This window comes from Moschus berezovskii, chromosome 18 (genome assembly GCF_049115385.1).
Source record: "Moschus berezovskii isolate FMDL1 chromosome 18, NW_MosBer_1.0, whole genome shotgun sequence".
NCBI classification, from domain to species: Eukaryota; Metazoa; Chordata; class Mammalia; order Artiodactyla; family Moschidae; genus Moschus; species Moschus berezovskii.
Window position 1 is genome coordinate 72,786,964 of NC_142477.1, and position 16,987 is coordinate 72,803,950.

The 16,987-nt window shown below is 44.0% G+C and overlaps 1 long non-coding RNA gene across 1 annotated transcript in view; it reads right to left on the minus strand.

Annotated features, from left to right (window-relative positions):
* The window catches only part of LOC129553161 (uncharacterized), a 205,494-nt gene that overhangs the window by 41,753 nt on the left and 146,754 nt on the right, over nucleotides 1–16,987 (minus strand). Inside the window, exon 3 of the long non-coding RNA XR_008685406.2 lies at nucleotides 14,380–14,495. This is a non-coding gene — a long non-coding RNA (uncharacterized LOC129553161). The remainder of the gene's footprint in view (nucleotides 1–14,379; nucleotides 14,496–16,987) is intronic.

The following is a 16,987-nucleotide window of genomic DNA, read 5'->3' on the forward strand; positions in this document are numbered from 1 at the left end:
GGGAACTGCTGGGTTAGAGAACTAACCAGGAAGAAGAAGCATAAATTCACCTGGGACCCCCCTCACCCAGATCTAATGTACCCTCTCACCTCAGGCTTAGCCTCGGGGTACTAGGAACACTTGGCCTCTTGCTTTCCCTCTCCCAGTCCTATTCCCTTTCAAGGGCACTCTCCTAGGCATCATGCCCATAAAGTGAAAGCGAAACTGTTAGTTGCTTAGTCATGTCTGACTCTTTGTGACCCCATGGACTATAATCCACCAGGCTCCTCTGTCCGTGGGATTTTCCAGGCAAGGGTACTGGAGTGGGGTGCCCTTTCCTTCTCCACGGGATCTTCCCAACCCAGGGATCAAACCTGAGTCTCCTTAAATTGAAGGCAGATTCTTTACTATCTAAGCCACCAGGGACGCGCATGCCCATAAAGGGCCCCTCATTTCAGAAACTCTTTCAGATGATACCCCACAGTCTCACTCCAGGCCTTTCTTGCGCATCATGGCCACATATACACGTATACTCCCCTATTTCTACCCCAAAACAGTGCCAGGCTTAGTCTATTTCATCAAGTATTTTGAAATCCTGTAAACTCATTCATGCAAAGGTATTGATGAACGGTGACAGGTGTCATCACTGACGACAAAATCAAATGATGATTTTTAAAGGGGTTCTTCTATTTGGACAATATAGTAACACACTAGAATGGATACCTGTAGGAGTTCCCAGTATCCCGAAAACTTAATATGCCTCAGCATATACAGAATATTACCTTTGGATGCCATTTGTTCATTTCTTCATTTGAAACTCCAGCAAACACTTACTGAGTGTCTTGTGCTTGCCCAGAAGTGTCCTGTGTGCTGAGGATACGAGAATGAGCAAGGTCCCTGATCTCAGAAAAGTCACTGTGCAGTTGAGATAGAGCTGTAAGCAAAGACCTTGAGTTTTCATTCTCGTTCTTAGGATTAAAATAGAGGGTGGACACTCATGTAGGGATTAAGGCAGCAAGGAAGCCCTGCTGGGGAAACTGCAATATGCGCTGGCTGCTGGGGGTTGACTGGGAGCTCACCAGGCAGCCAAGAGCAGCAAGCACTCCAGTACCTGCAATGGGGCAGAGTCTGAAACAGCACAAACGAGGCTGGCCTTGGGTCCACTCATTTCATGAGACCCTTAAAAGTGGCTGAAGCTTAGCAAAGCCAAGGCATTTGTGCCAAGTACTAGGTAAAAGCAACAGGACAGGGTGTCTTTGGGATGGAATAGATGCCAGAAGTTTGTCCCTCCATTTCGAATCTTAGAGCCTGTGTTCCTAGGAGTCTCAGTTCCCAATTAAATTGCCCAAGTTCATGATCATAACAATACAGGAGGCAAACTGGCTGTCTCTGCACAAAATCTGCAGTGCCTCCCCAACCCTGGAATGTCTGAGGAGCTGTTTCAATATTCTGCTGTCCTTTCCCCTGCCTGTCAAGGGAAAGAAAGCCTTCATCATTAACCACAACAATGATGGGTGACCTTAGAGTTTTCTGTGACCTGCCAACTGAGGTACGTGCCTTTTTGCAAAGATCCCAAGTTCAATTTAGCTTGAACCCAAGTTTCCCTCCCAGGCACTATATCCAATGTGCTCGGTTGCTCAGTCAAAAGAATAATTTTTTTCCTCTTTTCTGGCTTTCTCTGATACAACAAGCCTCAAGCAATCATCAGAAAAGAGGGCAAGTAACATCCGTGGTGGAGAGAAGCCTATGAAATTAGTTCAAACATACAGCAAGGCATTGTGCTCGCTGCAGGGAGACACATGCTGTTCCATGGACATGGGCCTATTCGTGAGTCACCAAGCATGACAGGACAGTGTTGAAAGTGTTGGGAACATGAGAAATTCCTCACTGCCCAGCTTAGGTAATGTTGGAGCTACACCCGCCTCCAGAAATGAAGTCAGACAGACTCAGCCCAACTTCCAGTTGCCAGGCCCAAACCATGGGGCCATCATGTTTCCAGGCTGATTTTGTGCATGGGCGTCACCCCCTGGGCTGTGTTTAAGGATCAATGTCTCATCTGAATACAACTGAGAAGTGAATGCTTTGACAAAGGATGTGCACAGAATTCTGGCCAGAGGGTCCTAGTACACAGAAAGGCTATTTTCAAGACACACACACATACACAAGGGCTCTGTCTTGTCAGATAGATTGGCGGGAAGAGGAAAAACCTGCCTATGCTTTGGTGTGAGGAAGGGATATGGTAGGCATGCAGGCGACAATCCATCTAGAATATTATATCATAGCTGTCAGAGCTAGGCACTGTTCAGTGTTGTATGTACATGACTTTATTTCCTCCCTATTCCTAAGACCCAGGCAGGTCATGATAACCTCATTTACAGAAGGAAATAGACTCTTGAGAGGTGACAGAACACACATATATCACAGAGTTAGTGATTTTCACACCCAGGATTTGAACCCAAGTCTGAGGGACACCACATGGACATCACCAAATGGCCAAGACCGAAACCAAACTGATTACCTTCTTTGTAGCTGAAGATGGAGAAGCTGTATACAGGCAGCAAAAACAAGACCTGGAGCTGACTGTGGCTCAGATCATCAGCTTCTGATAGCAAAACTGAGGCTTAAACTCAAGGAAGTGGGGGAAACCACTAGGCCAGCCAGGTATGACTTAAATCAGATCCCCTATGAATATGCAGTGGAGGTGACAAATAGTTTCAAGGGATTAGATCTGGCAGACAAAGTACCTAAAGAACTATGGACAGAGGTCTATAATATTATACAGGAGGCAGTGAATAAAACCATCCCAAAGAAAAAAATAAGCAAGAAGGTAAAGTGGTTATCTGAGGAGGCCTTACAAATAGCTAAAGAACAAAGAGAAGTGAAAAGCAAGGGAGAAAGGGAAAGGTATACCCAACTAAACGCAGATTTCCAAAGAAAAGCACAGACAGACAAGAAGGCCTTCTTCAATGAACAGTGTATAAAACTAGGAGAAAATAAAAGAAGGGGAAAGACTAGAGATCTTTTCAGGAAAACTGGAGATATCAAGGGAACATTTTACCCAAAGATAGGCAGAATAAAGGACACAAACGGTAGAGACTTAGTAGATGCTGACGAGATCGAGATGAAAAGACTACATGGCAGAATGGTATAAAAAAGACCTAAATGACAATAGCAAATGAAACAACTGACAAAGGATCCATTTCCAAAATATACAACCAGCTCATACAACTGAATACCAGAAACACAAACAACCCAGTCAAAAAGTGGGGAAAAGACCTAAACATATATTTCTCCAAAGAAGACATACAGATGGCTAACAAACACATGAAAAGCTGCTCAACATTGCTCATTTTTAGAGAAATGCAAATAAAAACTACAATGAGATATCACCTCACACCTGTCAGAATGGCCATCATCAAAAAATCTACAAAGAATAAATGCTGGAGAGGATGTGGAGAAAAAGGAACACTCTTGCATTGTTGGTGGAAATGTAAATTGATACAGCCACTACAGAAGACAGTATGGAGATTCCTTAAAAGACTAGGAATAAAACCACCATATGATCCAGCAATCCCACTCTTAGGCATATACCGTGAGGAAACCAAAATTGAAAAACACACATGTATCTCATTGTTCACTGAAGCACTATTTACAATAGCTAGAACATGGAAGCAACCTAGATGTCCATCAACAGAATAGATAAAGAAGTTGTGGTGTATATACAGAATGGAATATTACTCAGCCATAAAAGGAATGCATTTGAGTCAGTTCTAATGAGGTGGATGAACTCAGAACCTATTTCTGAAGTAAGTCAGAAAGAGGAAGATAAATACCATATTCTGACACATATATCGGAGAAGGCAATGGCAAGCCACTCCAGTACTCTTGCCTAGAAAATCCCATGGATGGAGGAGCCTGGTAATCTGCAGTCCGTGGGGTCGCTAAGGGTCGGACACGACAGAGCGACTTCACTTTCACTTTTCACTTTCACACATTGGAGAAGGAAATGGCAACCCACTCCAGTGTTCTTGTTTGGAGAATCCCAGGGACGGGGGAGCCTGGTGGGTTTCTGTCTATGGGGTCACACAGAGTCGGACATGACTGAAGTGACTTAGCAGCAGCAGCAGCAGCAACACAAATATATGGAATCTAGAAAACTGGTACTGAAGAATTATTTTCAGGATAGCAATGAAGAAACAGACATAGAGGATAGACTTATGGACATGGGGAGGGAGGCAGAGAGGGTGAGATGTATGGAAAGAGTAACATGGAAACTTACATTACCATATGTAAAATAGATAGCTAACGGGAATTTGCTGTATGGCTCAGGAAACTCAAACAGGGGCTCTGCATCAACCTAAGGGATGGGATGGGGCGGTAGATGGGAGGGAGGTTCAAAAGGGAGGGCATATATGTATACCCGTGGCTGATTCATGTTGAGCTTTGACAGAAAACAGCAAAATTCTGTAAAGCAACTATCCTTCAATAAAAAATATTTTTTTAAAAAGGAATGAAGTACTGATACACACAATAATGTGTATATATGATCCTTAGAAACATTGTGCTAAGGGAAAGCAGCTGGAAGCCAAAAGGTGACATGTTACATGATTCCATTCACATGAAATATCCAGAATAGGAAGACCCAAAGCTACAGAGAGAGAGGGCAGATTGGTGGCTGCCATGGGCTTTGGGAAGTGGGGAGGGGGAGTAATGGTTTAATGGATATGGGGTTTCCTTTTGGAGTGATGAAAATGTTGTGGAATTAGAGAGAGACAAAGGTTGCACAACACTGTGAATATACTAAATGTCACTGAATAAACTGTTGTTGTCACTTAAAAAGAAAAGATCTAAATGAACTTGATTGCCACAATGGTGTGGTCAGCAGCCCAGCACTAGACATTCTGGAGAGCGAAGTCAAGTGGGCCTTAGGAAGCACTCTTATTAATAAAGCTAGTGGATGTGATGGAATTCCAGTAGAACTATTCAAAACCCTAAAGGGTGAGACCATCAGGGTGTTGCATTCATCACGTCAGCAAATCTGGAAGACCCACAGGATTGGAAAAGGTCAATCCTCATCCCAATTCCCAAGAAGGGTAGTACTAAAGAATGTGCTAATCATCAGACAGTTGCACTCATCGCCCATGCTAGTAAGGTCATGCTTAAAATCTTGCATGCTAGGCTTCAGCATCATGCAAACCAAGAACTTCCAAATGTCCCAAGGTGGGTTTAGAAAAGGAAGAGGAAACAGATCAAATTGCCAACATTCGCTGGATCACAGAGAAAGCGAGATAATTCCAGAGAGACATCTACCTCTGTTTCATTGATTGCACCAAAGCCTTTGACTGCATGGATCATAATAAATGTGGAAAGCTCTTAAAGAGATGGGAATACCAGGCCATCTTACCTGTCTCCTGGGAAATCTGTATGAGGGTCAAGAAGCAACAGTTAGAACCCTTTATGGAACAACTGATGGGTTCAAGATTGAGAAAGGAGTACGACAGGAGTATCTGCTGTCACTCTGTTTGTTTAGTCTCTATGCTGAGCACATCATGAGAAATGCTGGGATGGAAGGGTTACAAGCTGGAATCAAGATAGGCAGGAGAAACAACAACCTCAGATATGCAGATGACACCCCACTAATGGCAGAAAGACTCTTGATGAGGGTAAAGGAGGAGAGTGAAAGAGCTGACTTAAAACTAAACATTAAAAAAACTAAGATCATGGCATCCGGCCCCATTCAGTTCATTTCAGTTCAGTTCAGTCACTCAATCGTGTCCGATTCTGCGCGACCCCATGAATCACAGCACGCCAGGCCTCCCTGTCCATCACCAACTCCCGGAGTTCACTCAAACTCATGTCCACAGAGTCGGTGATGCCATCCAGCCATCTCATTCTCTGTCGTCCTCTTCTCCTCCCGCCCCCAACCTTTCCCAGCATCAGAGTCTTTTCCAGTGAGTCAACTCTTCGCATGAGCCGGCCCCATTACTTCATGGCAAATAGAGAAGGGAAAGGTGGAAGTAGTGACAGATTTCCTCTTCTTGGGCTTTAAAATCACTGTAGATGGTAACTGCAGTCATGAAATCAGAAGCCTGTTTGCTTCTTGGCAAGAAAGCTATGACTAACCTGGACAGTGTGTTAAAAAGCAGAGACATTACTCTGCTGACAAAGGTCTGTATAGTAAAGGCAACGGTCTTCCTGGTGGTCACATATGGTTGTGAGAGCTGGATCATAAAGAAGGCAGAGCACCAAAGAATTGATGCCTTTGAACTGCGGTGCTGGAGAAGGCTCCTGAGAGTCCTTTGGACAGCAAGGAGATCAAACCAGTCAATCTTTAGGGAAATCAACCCTGAATACTCATTGGAAGGACTGATGCTTAAGCTGAAACTCCAGTATTTCGGTCACCTGTTGCAAACAGCTGACTCATGGAACAAGTCCCTGATCCTGGGAGACTGAAGGCAGAAGGAGAAGAGGGCATCAGAGGATGAGATGGCTGGATGGCATCACCAATGCAATGTCCATGAACTTGGGCAAACTTCCAGAGATGGTGAGGGAAAGAGAGGCCTGGCATGCTGCAGTCCATGGGATCATAAAGAGTTGGATATGACTGGGTGACTAGACAACAAGTGAGGGATGCCACTGAGGTGGTGCCGCCTCTTAGCCACTATACTATGCCACATGATGGGATTTAGGGGGAGGAAATTTGGTGGCTGAGTGTCATTTAATTGCAGTGTCTCCTTAGCTCTGGATAATGGGCAGCATGGGGACTCAGCTGCATAGTCTCAGGCCTGGAGCTCCCCTCTCCCATGATCCTTTGCGCCCTTGTCATGTAGCTCAACACCAAGATGGCTTGTTAGAATGCTGTCTCCCCACTAAATCCAAGTCTACCAGAACAGGCACTCCACTGAACTCTTTGCATCTGCCACAACACCTGGAGATGGGCTCACACTCCATTTTTGTGGGTCTGCCTGAATCGACAGATAGAGGGTCACCTGTATGCATGGATAATTCAGATGAACCAGCTTCAGTTCGTCTCAGTCACTGGCTGCCTGGATGGCCTTGAGCAAGTAACTTCATGCCACTGAGACTCAGTTTTCTCATCTCAACCACTGAGAACAACTGTATCTACCAAATAAGAGATAGATCCCATATATATCCCATTTTCATATATAAAAATGAACCCTCTTTGTTTCTTATTAATTTATTTAAATTGATAGAGATTTATTTTATCCTTAGAAAAATATAACTTGCTCTTCAAACCTCTGAAGAATTTTCTTTAAAATAAGACTAAGTGGGGAAAAAAAAAGTAGTTCATCTTAATACATTATTGGCCAGGGGTTACTTGCAGAAACTAATGCCTGTGAAAGATTGATGCTGGGAAAGATTGAAGGCAGGAGGAAAAGGGGACAACAGAGAATGAGATGGTTGGACGGGTTGGACGGCATCGCTGATTCAACGGACATTAGTTTAAGCAAGCCCCAGGAGTTGGTGATGGACAGGGAAGCCTGGCATGCTGCAGTCCGTGGGGTCGCCAAGAGTTGGACAAGACTGAGCTACTGAACTGAAGTGAATGCCTATGATGTTAATACACCTCCAGGCAATAACATGTTGTGAGTCTATTCAATCTTAGATCCCATTCAGGTCTCTTTGTGTCATGTCACCCTACATCCACCCTTTCCCACCCCTGCTCTCCAGCCCAGGGACCCTTCTGTGGTCTAGGGTGGAGAGAGGCCATAAGGCTTTTCCTAGCTCTTTGTTCTAATCCTAATGTTACAGAAAAACTGTGCTTATTCCCTTTTGTTCCCCACTCTTAATTCAGAAAGGCCAGAAAGCAAGTAATTAAAATTGGGTTCAGCTTGAATATCACCATGCTCTAGCCATGTAACTCCATCTACGTACTTAACTTTTCTGTGCCTCCCTCTGTAAACTGGAGGTCCTAGTAGCAGCTACTGTATGAGAAGTCAAAGAATTCACACATATAAGGGTCTGACAGGTGTAAAACAATTTTTAAATTTGTATAGAAACACAAAAGATTCCAAATAACCAAACAATCTTGAGAAAGAACAGAGGTAGAGGAGTCACAGTCCCTAATTTCAGATTGTACTTCAAAGTTATAATCATCAAAACAGGATGGTATTGGCACAAAAACAGACACATATATCAACAGAACAGGGTTGAAAACCCAGAAATAACCCACACACTTATGGCTGCTTAATCTACAATGAAGGAAGCAAGAATATTATATACTAGAGAAATATATACCCATCTCTTCAATAACTGGAGCTGGGAAAACTGGACAGCTACATGTAAAAGAGTGAAAACATTCTCTCACACCATACACAAAAGTAAACTCAAAATGGATTAAAGACCTAAATGAAAGAACAGATACTGTGAAACTCCTAGAGGAAAACATAGACAGAACACTCTCTGATGTAAGTCAGAGCAATATGTTTTGAGATCCATCTCCTAAAGCAAAGAAAACAAAAGCTAAACATAAATAAATGGAACTTAATTAAAGTTAAAGCTTTGGGGTTTTATTTCTTCTACTTCTCATATTCACCATTAAAATCTGGCCTGTCCTGAAGTGTGGTGGCCTCTGTCTGGCCTAAGGAGAGGTCACATGTGAGGAGGTGGGAGGCGAGAGAAGCTCAGAGGTGGCGCCTGAAAGCCAGGCTCTTCCAACAGGGAGGAGTGGGCGCCCACTCAGCACCCAGAGCCGCACAGAGCTGCCAGGGCCGGAGAAGCCCAGCAGCTCAGCCCAGAACTCCCCAGCTCTCCCAGACACGGAACAGGGTCAGCGAGTTCAGCGTGAACTTGTCACACCGAGTTCCAGCTGACATATGAGACACTTCTTTATGACCACCTCAGACACCGCTCCTCATTTGTGAAGTTGGTAATAGTATCACCTCACAGGATCGTCTTCCCATCTCAGCTACTGGCTCTGCAGGTTGTGAGAATGATCTAGATTAGTACACATAAAGAGCTCAGCAGTGAGCTTATGTATCAACCTACCCAAATGTTAGAGCTTATCGTTACCTTGGTAATTCTTATTTTCTTCTTTATGCCTTTCTGCATGTTCCTTTTTTCTATGATGGGTATGTATTACTTTTACAACTAGGAAAATACAGAAATAGGAAAATAACCTGTTTTAAAGATAACAAAAACCATGATTAAAGATAGAATAGCAGTGTTGATGGCTGTGAAGAACGGAGAGACTGTATCTAGTTGGGGATAATTCCAGGTGGGCCTCATGAAGGCTGGAGTGTTAGAGATAGGCTTTCAAGCATGGGTCGAATCCTATTAAGTGGGGAGGGGGCTCCCCGGTGCACCAAGATGAACCAAGGAACAGGGAAATTTGGTGCTAATGAAGAAGCTATGAGGAGAGAAAACCCAGCAATGCCAACAGATGAGATGGCAAGAAGAGCCTGTGAGAGGCGTATTTTCTTGGCAGTCAGGAGACAGAGACAGAGAATGAGGGCAGTCTTTACAACAGAGAGCCCTTGCCCCTATGTCCTGGCTACTGTAAATAGTGCTGCTATGGACATGGGGGTTGGTGTATCTTTTCAAATTACGGTTTTCTCTGGGGATGTGCCCAGTGATGGGACTGCTGGGTCATATGATAGTTCTATTTTTAGTTTCTTAAGGAAACTCCATACTGTTCTCCATAGTGGTTGTATCAATTTATATTCCCAGCAACAGTGTGAGAGGAATTCCTTTTCTCCACACCCTCTCCAGCATCTACTGTTTATAGATTTTTTTTTAATAATAGCCATTCTGACGGGTGTAAGGTGATACTTCATTGTAGTTTTGATTTTCACTTGTCTAATGATCAGTGATGTTGAATATTTTTTCATGCTTTTGTTGGTCATCTGTATATCTTCTTTGGAGAACTATTTATTTAGGTCTTCAACCCATTGTCCATCAACAGAGGAATGGGCAAAGGTGTGGCACATGTATACAATAGAAAACTACCCAACCTTATAAAGAAATGAAACTGAGTCATTTGTAGAAATGTGGACAGACCTAGAGACTGTCATACACAGTGAAGCTGTCAGAAAGAGAAAAACAAATATCGTATATTAGTGCATATATGTGGAATCTAGAAAAATGATATAAATGATCTTACTTGCAAACCAGAAATAGAGACACAGAGGTTGAGAACAAACATATGGACACCAAGCGGGGAGGTGGGGGTTGGGACAAATCGGGAGATTGGGATTGACATCTATTGACAACTATGTACAAAGTAGGTAATTGAAAACCTACTGCATAGCTCTGTGGTGACCTACATGGGAAGGAAATCCAAAAAAGACGGGATATATGCATACATGTAGCTGATTTGCTTTGCTGTATAGCAGAAAGTAACACAACATTGTAAATCAACTATACTCCAATATAAAATTTAAAAGTAAAAATAAAACAGAAAGACCTTTCTTTGTTTCTGATTCAGGCTTAGAATTGTTGCTGGAAAACACAGACCAATCATCCACAAGAAAAGAAATTTTAAAATGGTCACTAAAACCATGGGGAAATGGTGATGAAGAAAAACAGGCCAACACAAACCAGGCCAGTTAGAGGGGAAAGTGAGGGAGAAAAAGGAAGGCCATGAAGAGTATTTTCACAGCTGCAGAAGAAACAGAATTAAATCTAGCCCTTTCTGAGATGACACTGACCACCGCATTCTCTTTAGTCTCATCTCCAAGGTCCTTCACTGAATGAGGTTCAGTGACCCTCCACTCACGTCCCTGGGCCCTGGCAGTCCCCCACTCCCTGCTCTGCCAAGGGATCCTTTACGGGGAGAGGATGAGGACATGTGTCCTGTCAGGACCATCAGAACCCAGGGAAATGAGAAGCCAAGGCAGCTGGCATAGGCAAGGGACTTCAAGTAAGTGCATTCCTACTTCTTCCAATCGTTTTTAGGAGCTCCTCCAGTTACATTTGCTTACAATCTGTAAGCAAATCAACAAACAGTGCTGTGACATTTCAGTGTTGGGTAGGAATCTCACTTCTGCCACCCTGAAACAATTCCAGGCCAGGGGCCACCCTCCACAGGGCATGAGTTCCCTCACCCATCCAACAGAATGGATGACTCAGACTGCAATGTGGTTAGAAGCATGAGAGAGAGGAGTTTGGCCGAAGTCGAGCTGCAATAATGACAACCTTATCAAAAAGTCAGAGAGAAGCTGACAAAATGCCCAGTGGCTCCTCTTGACTGGAGAGTAAAAGCTGGAACTGGGGCATGCTGCTGAAGTCCTAATTCCTCTGGTTCTCTGTTCCAAGTGCCCTAGGCCAGGAACAAGCATTCAAGTTGTTAAAAAGTCTCCTTTTCCTAAAATGCGTAACAGGAATGGGTGGTTCAGTGTGGGGCTGGTAAAAAATGTGCAGGGCCTGGTCCCTCAAGAAAACCTTAAACATTTTTATGGTTACCCACTGACACGGCAAGAAGAGACCTCAGACACCCACCTGTGCCTGAGTCAGGAGATTCAGAAGGCTTCTAGCTCAATTCTACATGAAGCAGAGATCATTCAAGAAAACAGCGCCTACTACCCCAGATTCTTGAGAATGTGCCTGGTTCTCCCCACTGTGTCCCCATCTTGCAGATCACAAAATGAGCATAAGAGCCTGACATCTGGGGACTAGCTGTTTGACGTGGGAACTAAAAGCTGCTTCTACTGACTCAAGTAAGGAGTATCACTGTCTACGTTGCATTCTTCTCAACTCAGTAACAACCAGGAAAACATTTCCTGCAATATGGCCTTTCTTTCACTCATCTTCCTGCCTAGAGTCACATACTAGGCAAGGCAGCCAGAAGTCAAGTTCTCCATTCATTTCACCACGTAAAATGCTGCCAAAGTAGCACCAACATATTCCATGGTCTCCACTTAATTCCATCTTCATTTAGCAAAACCCACTAGCACCATTAATCGTCTTTCAGTGTCAGTGGAGAGGAATAAAGAAGCCACTTACACAAGACTAAGTTAGCATGACATTCAGTGAGAGAAGGAGACCACTGCTGACCGCGGCCAAGCACTGAGCTTGTTAAACCCTATGAAACTAACCCCTGGGGAGAGCGCTGAAGATGCTGGCATCTCAGGAAACTCAAGTTGAGGATAAACAAAAGAAAGCAGGCTTCTCATGGTGAGCAGGTAGTACACGTGAGAAACAGACATTGCTTTTTATTTTTGTTATTTTTAGAAGATTTTTTATGCGGGCCATTTTTAGTCTTTATTGAATTTATTGCAATATTGTTTCTGTTTTCTGTTTTGTTTTGTTTTTTTGTCTGTGAAGCATGTGGGATCCTAGCTCCCCGAAAGAAAGTGAAAGTGTTAGTCACTCAGTCGTGTCTAACTCTTCGAGATCCCACTGACTGTAGCCCACCAGGCTCCTCTCTGTCCATGGAATTCTCCAGGCAAGAATTCTGGAGTGGGTAGTTATTCCATTTGCCAGGGGATCTTTCTGACCCAGGGATCGAACCTGGTCTGCTGCACTGAAGGCAGATTCTTTACCATCTGAGCCACCAGGGAAGATCCTGACCATGTATCAAACTCCCACTACTTGCATTAGAAGGTGAAAGTTTTAATCACTGGACTGCCAGGGAAGTCCCAGTGCCTTTTAAGTGTTTAAATAAATTCAAAGATGATGGATCCAGAAGAGACCTGAATGGAACCTAGAACAGGCAACATGTTTCTGAATCAGAAGACTGAGCAGAGCCGATGGGGTTCTTTCTTCCCTATAAGAAAAATATTGCCTCGGCAAGGGTAAGAAGCATTCCTGACACTGAACTTCACAATGATCAAACCATAAATATGACTCTGAGTATGTCAGGAGAGCAAAGATATCACAACTATAAACCTTTTAAATAGTTTATTATGCTAAGAATTCTGTGGCACATCTAACAAAATGGGCATTGCTCCACCAATCACATTAACTGTATGAAAGGTCCCATTTTACCATTTTACTAGAAAGCTTACAAAAATCAACTAAAAAGTACAATGCAACTGCACCGCCAACTAGACTTAAAAGCTGATGTGTCAGCTATAGTGCACATTAAATTAGCACCAATTTGACTCAACTCCTTAAAATGTGAGAGATTCGGAAAAAATGATTTCAACAGTCTTCGCCCCCTTTGAAGATAGTGCAAGAAAAACTAAACAGATGTCCTTGTTTTGTTTTGAGAAACTATCCAGCAGCTGGGAGGTTGCGCATGCTCAGTCGCTCAGTTATGTCCAACTCTTTGCGATCCCACAGACTGGAGCCCCACAGGCTCCTCTGTCTATGGGGTTTCCCAGGCAAGAATACTGGAAGCTGTGCCCCTCTCCAGGGGTTCTTCCTGACCCAGGGATTGAACCTGCATCTCTTACATCCCCCACATTGGCAGGTGGGTTATTTACCAATAGTGCCACCTGGGAAGCCCAGCAGGCAGGGGCAATCAGCATCAACCTCTTCCAGCCACAGAGTCCTGCTCCCACTTTAAAGTGATCTGAGATTCCCCACCTTGGTGGTGGTGGTGGGCATGCCAGCAACAGTGACTCTCTTCCCTCTTAGAAATCTCTCTGCAATTTCCCAGCTTTAGCTTGGACGCTTCAAATTCTGGAATACTCACCACAAGGCAGCTCCGTACCTTGAGGGAGATATCTAGTTCCCCCACGTTCTAATTCTGCTTTCTGGATAAGGAAATAAAGATAGTCTTCCTTTTGTACACTATGTTATGCCAGTGAAAAGGCTGTCAGCTTCAATAAAAAGAAAATTCAGCTCAAGGGAGATGAAACAATAAGGAGATTTATAGATTCATCTGAAGGAGAGCCCCAAGTTGAGGTGAGCTTATTTTGGGGAGGGAAGATTGACTTAGTTACTCAGCCATCCACCGGCTATTTGCTTTCTGCTTATTGTTGGGGGTGAGTTGGGTAGAGAGAGGGTCCCTTCTTGAATCCCCTCATTGAAGTTCAGAGTGACTTTCCTAAACATCCCTACTAAATCCTTCCTTGCATCTCACTGGCCTGAAATGTCTTAGATCTGCCCATCTCTGAGCCAATCACAGAGGCAAAGGAATGAGACTTTCCTGATTGGTTTAGCTATGGACCAAGCAGAGCCCATCAGAGCTGTGAGTCACTCTGTCACCCCCACTGCTGTCCCTTAGTGCGAGAAGAGTACGTGGATGTGGAGGCGGGCAACTGCGAAGTCCAGTTCACTGTCCTCTCCTTTCCTGCTTAGAACGCCCAGCCCTCTCCCTGATACCTCATAGGCACCATTCCTGTGAATTCACCATTCCCCAGAATTCAGCACTTTGGGGAGCTAATCTACCCAGGGGAGCCACTCTGGACCTGTGTTGATACATTGGGTATCTATGAACACTGACTAAGCCCAACGTGTAGCTTTTACAACCATGTCACACTGGGAGCTTACATTGGACAAATCGCCGTGAACTTCAGTGCAGGCTGGGTCTGGATTCCTGCTCCACCCCTTTCTGGATGAGTTACCCTGAGCAGTTTATTTCACCACTTCACCCTCAATTCTCTCACCTGTAAAATGGAGAAAATGATAGTACCTATTATATTGGATTATTTTGAAGACATAAAGCATTCACTTTGTGGTGCAAAATAAGTTCCTCATAGATCTTGGCATTATTGTTAATAAATTTGTTCTCTCCCATCTGGTACCAATATCAACCTCCAATTGTACAGGAAAGTAAAGGCTTTCTGCTTCTTCACTGGCACCAGACCTGGGAATATGATCCTTGCCATCTGTGGACGCCCAGCTGTGCAGAAGACTCCGCATTCTCTACAGGAGAAAATGGCTCTCTGCCCTCTCGAATCCTCTCGTCCCACCCTCCACCTGCTGGGCCATGCCCTGCACCTCAGACCCTCGATGTGTAAGAGAACAAGCAGAAGAGCTGTCCTCACAGAAATACCCATTTACAGTAATGGAGTGTCTTTTCCCTGCAGCTTCAGTTGACAGTCTGGGCCTCCGTTACTCAAATATAACAAACCAACTTCTGCATTACAAAGCTAATTATAAGAAAAATAAAACCATCAGAGCAGCTGGAAAGATCATTTCAATAGCAACCACTCATCTTGTAAAATACTCAGCTTACTCCAGGAGCTAAAGAGAAAAGTAACTATCACACTATTTCTTTGCAAGTGTTTTATGCAATAGGAGCTCCTCATATGACATAGGGAAGTCATGCAAATAATTACCTATATTGATATTTTTAAGCAGTTTTAAGAAATTTGCCAAAGCAGGAGTGGGAGGGAAAACTGACTGCCCAGCTACTGTTTCCTTCTTGGAGTGAAAAGCAGTGACGGAGTAGGTTATGTTCTAGATCTTAACACTTCCTCCCCTCCCAGGCTGAGAATTCCTGTTGTCTGAGAACTTTCTCAAGCTCCCACCCTGCAATCCGTTCAGGACTTGGTTACTCTGGTCTGCTCCCCCAGCTCCATCCGTTCTCCCTGATTTGATCTCATTCTGCCGAGCCCTCTGTTACAGGAACCTTAGCCAGACCAGCTGCCGGGCTGTCAGGATGTCTCCTTCAGCTCACTTTCAGCCCCGGGTTCTGCAGCCAGGTCTCTCCTGCTCCTGCACTGACCACCTGCCAACCCAGTAGGGGAGTCAGACAGGTAATAGGAAGATCATCTCCTTACACAACCCATGGAGCAATACTTGAGTGGGTTTAGTGTTCATATCTCAACCTTGACTTGCCCTCAAGGAGGAAACAAATTCTTGCATAAAACATCTCCCTTATCAGAAAGACTAGATGGATCACGAAGCTAGTTCTGTGTGGGAAGGCTGACATGGATGAGGTCTCATGAATGAAACACATGGCAGATTGGACAGCTGTTCCTATTTCTTCTCTCCTCGCTCCACCATAAGGCCTTGCGGAGCAGGGAATGTGCTCCCACGTCACTGACACTGGGCTTGGCTATATGCTTTGCTTTGGCTAAAAGCATATTAGCAAGCATGACATGAACTCTTCCAGGCTTGCACAGGTTGGTATGCCCTTGACACCTGCATGATCTGCCATGAGAAAGGCAGGCCCCAAGTAGCTGCCAGGCCAAAGAGATTTGGACCCAACCTGCAACCTGGAGCCAAGCCCGGCCAATCCCAGCCAGTACATGGTCAACCCCAGGTCCTTGAGCAAGAAAATAAATGTTTGTAGTTGTTCGTATGCAGCAAAACACAAAACAGAATGGTCACTGCCCAGAAATAGCATTACAGGCATCCTGACCACAGGGCTCCTTATTGCCCCAAATCAAGTCAAAATGAAAGGGCAACCAATAGAATGGGAGAAAATACTTGCAAACCACATATCTGATAAGGGATCAATATCTAAAATATGTAAGGAAATCATAAAATTCAATAGCAAAGATAAAAACATATAATCCCATTTAAAAATGGACATGGACCTGAATAGATATTTTTCCAAAGACTTTCAAATGGCCAACAGGAGTATGAAATGATGCTCAACACTGATTAGGGAAATGCAAATCAAAACCACTGAAATTTCACCTCACTTCTGTCAGAATAGCTATCATCAAAAAGACAAGCCACGGCAAACGCTGGAGAGGATGTAGAGAAATGGGATCCCTCATACACTGTTGGTAGAATGTAAACTGGGGCAGGCATTATGGAAAACAGTGTGGTTGTTCCTCAAAAAATTAAAAGTAGAGCTACCATGCGATCCAGCAGTCCCACTTCTGGGTAAATATCCAGAAGAAACACAACACCATCTCTAAAATATATCTGCACCCACATATTCACTGTAGCATTGTTTATAGCAACCGAGACCTGGAAATAACCTGTGTGTCCATCAACAGATGAACAGATAAATAAACTGTGATATCTTGGGTTGGCAAAAAAGTTCATTTGGGTTTTTGTAAGATGTTACAGAAAAACCCAAACAAACTTTTTGACCAACCCAATATATACACCTTTCTATCTATCTATCTATCCACCTTTGGGCTTCCCTGGTAGATCAGCTGGTAAGGAATCTGCCTGCAATGCAGGAGACCCTGTT